Genomic DNA, 6,085 nt, shown 5'->3' with positions numbered 1-6,085 from the left:
CTTTGCTTTATTCCACTTCTAACAACCACATCAGGTTGACTTCACAAGGAAAAATATTCACATTTGTTCAGAATCAACAGCTGCAAGTCCTCCTCGGCCACTTGAAGCTGCTACAGTTGTTGCCTGTCTCGGTGGCTTCGGGCGCCAAGTGACATTTCTCCAACGTTCCTGTCAATTTTGAGTCCCGCAAGACCTCACAGGGAGACGTCAGGCAGCGACAGCGCAGGCGCGTCCATTTGTTCCGAGAGGGTGGCGCCAGTGCCCTCTGCGTCGCAGGCTATGGCGGCTGCCTCCGTAGCATGGCCAAGGGCACCGGGGCCGACGCCCGGCGTCAAGCGGTTACGATGGACCATGGTGATTCTGGTCGGGACCGACTGACTGTTCTCTGTCAGTTGGTGCCGACAGTGGAAGAGGATCAGGAAGCAGCGGTGGAACTGATGGGAGGAGGAAGGCGGAGTCAAACAAATGCCAGTATTTGTATTGAATTGGCAGAAAAAGGTGCTAAATTTAAGATTTGACACGATCAGGATTTTGGAGCCGATCAGCGAGTTTAAAAAAACAAGAAAATGATAACCAACCACCGATACGATCAAAAGATAGACCAATTTATTTACTGCACATTCGACCACCCTCCAGTTTTGCATGCATTTTTTTTAAATTATTTATTTATTGCAGTAGTGTACCAATTTTTTTTATTTTATTTATGTGGAAAATTGAGCGTAGAAGAGAGAAATGTGACAAAATGTAAATGTGTCTATGAGAAAAATGTATGGTAAAGGGTTTAACGGCCTTAAAACATTTCATAACAAACAATAAATCAAGCTGACTACTTTGTGGATTTCACTTACTGCAGGTCATTTTTGGAACATAACCCCAGCAATAAATGAGGAAACACTGTAATTGACAACTATTTGAAATCCATTGGGGGAAAATATTATTTTCTTTTTGGGGGATTTGCGTTTTCTGAATATTTATCAGTGGTTTAATTATTTTTTTCCAATAGATTTCAATGGGGAAAAAATATCCCCAAAACATTAAGTTTTCAATACATGAAAAATGGAGAGGAGGGGGGACCCCAAGTCCCCTCCCTCAAAAAAATGGTCTTTTCCCAAAGGATTTCAACGGGTGTCAATGAGTGTTTCCTTATTTATCGCTGGGGTTATGTTCCAGAAGACACCTTCAATAAGTGAAACCGCAAAGTCGTTAGCTTTATATTTTGCTTTATTTTCCCCAAAATTCAGGTATTGAATGTTTATCAGTGTTTTGGGATATTTTTTCGGCTTTAGTTATTTTTCCCCAGTGGATTTCAATGGGAAAAAATATCCCCAAAACAGTGATAAACATTCAACGTGAAAAATGGGTGTGGGGCGGGGACCCAAATGCCCCCCCCCCCTTCCCCTTAAAAAAAAGTCCACATGTACTGTACATGCTAAGAAATCTTGGGTTATCAATAATGGAAGCACAGAACGTGCCTGGAGTGAACGAGACTTATTTTGCAGATACAATCAATATCACTGACAAATTATAAAATTACAACCAATCCCCAATTAAGTATAAAAATCCAAAATTCAGTATCTGCCAAACCGATCTGTGTAAAGTCTACTAACTAAATTTGTACCGTTATGGTTCCAATGGCTTTTCATTGGAGCGCATATCGGGCCACTTGCAGTTCATACCGGCTATAGAGAATGAATGGATAGAAGATGGTGCAATTCCCTTCAAAATGCTTCCCCGCCTCACCTGCTTGTTCATCATGATGTAGATGACAGGGTTGAACACGGTGCTACTCTTGGCCAGGATGGACGGCACCACGCTAGCCACGGGGCTGACGAGGCCCGGCTGACCAAACGTGGCCATCATGGCGACGACGCCGTACGGCATCCAGCAGAGGAGGAAGCAAACCACCGTGATGACAACCATGAACAGGATGTGGAACTCACGCCGCCTTGTCCGTCGAATTCCACCCACCTGACCACACAAGTCATGCTGAAGTTGAAGTACATCGAATGTAAACGTTTCTAGCGACCCACCTGCTTAACGGCATGCAGAAGTCGGCCATAACAGTACGTCATGGTAAAGACGGGCAGACCGAGGCAGAAGACGAACAGGCAGATGATGTAGGAATGAGAGCGAGACGTTCGCTCGGTCCACGTCACGGAGCAGCTGGTCCCCGCGCCCTCCAGTCCGTAACTGCTCCATCCCAGCAAGGGGGGCAAGGTCCACGCCAGCGAGTAGAGCCAAGCCCCGCACACTGCCAGCAGAGGCTTCCGGTAGTCCAGGGCCTGCTTGTTGTGCACCAGCAGGGTGCTGTATCGCTCGTAGGACAGCAAGGCCAGAGACACCAGGGACACAATACCTGGGCACATACCAATCGCTTATTGTTCAGAGTGAAGTGGGGGGAAAGCCTATAACTCCAAATGTATCATATATCATACATGACTACTGTATTTAACTCATTTACTGCCATCAATTATTATTATTTTTAAAAGATGATTCAAAATTAAAGGCAAGAGGCGATTAAAGTTTTTAATTGTAATTAATCGCATGACTTCACTAGTTAACTCGCAATTAATCACAAATTTCATATCTCTTCTAAATGTACAATAAAAAAATCTAGGTTTCATACAATTGTAAACAAAAGTGGGAAAAAAATTTAACTAATAGAAATAGTTAAAATAAATTTTTGACGTCTATAGCCGTCAATGACAGTGAATGAATACAAAAGAAAAGAAAAGATTTAAAAATTCAGGGCATCAGGCGATTCAAGTTTTTAATCATAATTAATCGCATGACTTCACAAGTTAACTCGCGATTAATCACAAATTTCATATCTGTTCTAAATGTACAATAAAAAAAATCTAGGTTTCATACAATTGTTAACAAAAGTGGGGAAAAAATTTCACTAATAGAAATACTTCAAATGAATTTTTGACGTCTATAGCCGTCAATGGCAGTGAATGAGTAAAAAAAAAAAAAGTATGTATAATGGTAATACGGACAACACCCCAATAATATACTTCTTAATGGGCATTTGAGAGAATTGAAAGGGATGCCGTTCACTGAGAAAAACATTCTGTCAGCCATGCATTCCATTTACATTCCTGCCAAATAGTAGAACGGCCACAAAAGGGCGCCATTAGCATCGCTCACTGGTATCGGCGGTCTCCAATTGCCCACTTTATAGCGGCCAACTTTAAATCCTCCGCAAGTGGAGATGATCTTCTTGCATTTCCTTTTAAATATCTCCTGCATGGACTCCAATCGGTCTGTTTCTGCTTCTGTGCACCTCTCCTATGCTAAATTTAATGGGAATGAGCGGCGCCACTTCCATTGGCTGGAAAGCAAGTTGGGTATGTTCACTCCCACAACGGTGCAAATGCATGTTTCTAACTTTTTTTTTCTTTGCACTTTTTTTATTTTATTTTTGCATTATGATTGTGCCTGCGAGTGTGTGTGACAAATGATTGACATCTTCATTCACACCTTATGTCCCTGATTAGTTATTTTTCCTTGGATGTGTGTGTTGGTTTTTTTTGTAAATTAAATTAGAGACTCAAGATAAGGGTTAGAGACTGCTAGGGTTTTCACAGATTATATATTGTCAGCTTTTTAAAATACTGATAATACTCATATTTTGAGCAACAAAACAAACTGATATTTTTTCCCCCTCAAACATCTCCTCGTGCCTCTGTTCAAATCGGCCACATCCTATAACTTAAACAAATCAATGCTCCCCCTGAAATGAGATTATTCATAAATAAAATAAGTATTTTTTTAATTTTTTTGTGTGTTTTCTGAAAAAATAATCTTTTAGGTCGGTGATATTTTTATTATTTTATATTTATAACGAACTGTAGCCTACTACTGTGTCAAGTTATAAAGACTTTTAACAGGAGAAAAAAAAAGTTAATTTTATTATTATTATTATTATTATTATGCAAGTTGAGTAAATATCAGCCCGTGCAATTTTACTTTTTCTTTTTTCTTTTCATCTTTTTTTTCTTTTATTACTTTTACTTCTCTCTTTTTTTATAGCCAATTGTCAAAATGGCTAGTATTGGCATTTATTTTTCTTTTTGTATTTTTTTACTTTTCTGCACTTTTCTACTAAATGACTTGTGCTTAAAGTATCGACTGTATTCTTCTCAAGTAGCCAACTGACTAATAACTTTTTGAGCTTTGAACTTTGTCCACGCCCGACACCGCCTGCACTCACCGAAGCAAGAGTTGATGAATCCGTACCACGAGCAGCCCAGCCGGCCGAACAGCCAGACTGTACGCGACTGGACGCGAAGCTGAGCGTGGTCCCGCACGCGCACACCAGCATGTCGCTGACGCTGATGTTGAGCAGCAGCATGTTGACGGGCGTCCGCAGCGTCTTGAACCTGCAGAACAAAACCAGTACCAGCAGGTTGTTGAGGAAGCCGAACACCATGATGGAGCCCAGGAAGAGCGACACCACGCGGTGACCGCCGCGCGTCAACTGCTCCCGCGGCGCGTCGCTCCACCATTCGTGCCCGGAGGGGCCCACGCCGGAGGTCCGGTTCGCGGCCGTCCCATCCGAAAACATGCCGGGGATGTCGGCTCGAGTGTGCGCCATGTGCTCGAGGAACAGAGCGCATGCAGGTGTGACTCTCTGGACATCCCCCCCGTGACGGCTTCGACTGTCTCGGCGCGAGCCAACGTCGAGCTTAAATGCTGTCAAGGCTGGAACTGGAAGACGCTAATATGTCGAACTCTCGGCCTGGGGGCCAGAAATGGTCCCCCGCATCGTTATATGTCACCCACCAAGGAAAATACTCTGCATTTACTTCACGTTTCTTGCTAGAATCTGGCCGAAATTGCAAATTGTATTCACATTTAAATTGAGATCTCATGAGCATTTTGGTTCTTTAATATGAAGTGAATATTAGTTGATGAACTTTTTCCCTTGTCGTCTGATTTCAAACTATTTGTGATCCCTATAGTAGCCTACTAGCCTATACTCAGTTGTCCAGTAGTGGAAGGCAGTACAGTGGGCGATAATGACCAAGTGAAGTGGCAAGTGAAAACTGAAAATCGGCATATAATTGACGCGTTGGGGGGAAAAACACTAATAGTCTCTTCTTCTTTTTTTTTTTTACAAACAAAAATAAGTCTACCAAAAAACGCTGATAAACATTCAATTAAAGTGGAATTCAACCATAAACAATTCTTGACAGTAATATGTCATATGTGACCTCACTAGTCTAAACATGACATTCTGATTCATTTTACATTCGTGGAATATAAATTATGAAGCAAAATCCAGTCATTTTTATCCATCTCAGGGGGCGGCCATTTTGCCACTTGCTGTCAACTGAAGATGACATCACAGTTGCTCAGGCAATGATCAATCACAGTGCATCTGTTTTCTGAAGCTGAGTTGTGATTGGTTACCTGAGACCTGAGCAACTGTGATGTCATTTTCACTCAACAGCAAGTGGCAAAATGGCCGCCTTCTGATATGGATAAAAACTGCTTGATTTTGCTGCCTAACTCATATTCCACTAACGCAATATTAACCAGAATACCGTATTTAGACTCGTGGGGCTGCATAGAACATATTGTGAAGAATTTTTTGGGGGGGTTGACTTCCCCTTTAAAAGAAATTGGGGAACAAATGTCACGTTTGGCAAATAATGTAATTTTAATGGCTTCATTGTTTCAGAGGTTGTCAAATGACTGCAGGGTCACCCTGGCACATTCAATAAAATGGAAATTAAATGAAACCGGACGGCACGGAAGTTACAAATGGGAGACATCAAAGACATTTTAGGAACAAAATGCTGTGGGGTTTTTTTTGTGGTTTTTTTTGTTTTTTTACACAGTATGAATAATCTAAGTGCAGCGCTCAACTTGTTAAAACAAGAATCAACATATTTTGCTTCACGCCTGCAGTGAGACAGCAAGGGTCAAGATGCAAAGCCGTATTCAGTTATCCATTAATCAATATTAGTGACCATTTATGATTTTCGGCCAAAGTTGAATCAAGGCAACTGGCTTGTTCTTGTTTGTTGAAGGCGTTTCATCTTTAATTCGAAAGGCTTCTTCCGTTCTAAATTTG

General features: G+C 41.6%; 1 pseudogene across 1 annotated transcript; it reads right to left on the bottom strand.

Annotated features, from left to right (window-relative positions):
- Position 1: 1 nt before the first annotated feature.
- On the bottom strand, positions 2-4,653 carry LOC147178774 (pinopsin-like; annotated as a pseudogene). Its single transcript, XR_015094074.1, has 4 exons — positions 4,217-4,653; positions 2,031-2,356; positions 1,741-1,968; positions 2-434 (listed from the first exon to the last, which is right to left on the bottom strand). The product of XR_015094074.1 is annotated as a pinopsin-like (transcript).
- Positions 4,654-6,085: the final 1,432 nt, after the last annotated feature.

Source organism: Leptonotus elevatus, chromosome 2 (genome assembly GCF_054856555.1).
Source record: "Leptonotus elevatus isolate MCC_2025b chromosome 2, RoL_Lele_1.0, whole genome shotgun sequence".
In the NCBI taxonomy this organism is placed as follows: Eukaryota; Metazoa; Chordata; class Actinopteri; order Syngnathiformes; family Syngnathidae; genus Leptonotus; species Leptonotus elevatus.
Note: the sequence above shows the minus strand (reverse complement) of the source record. Positions and strands in the feature narration are given on the sequence as shown.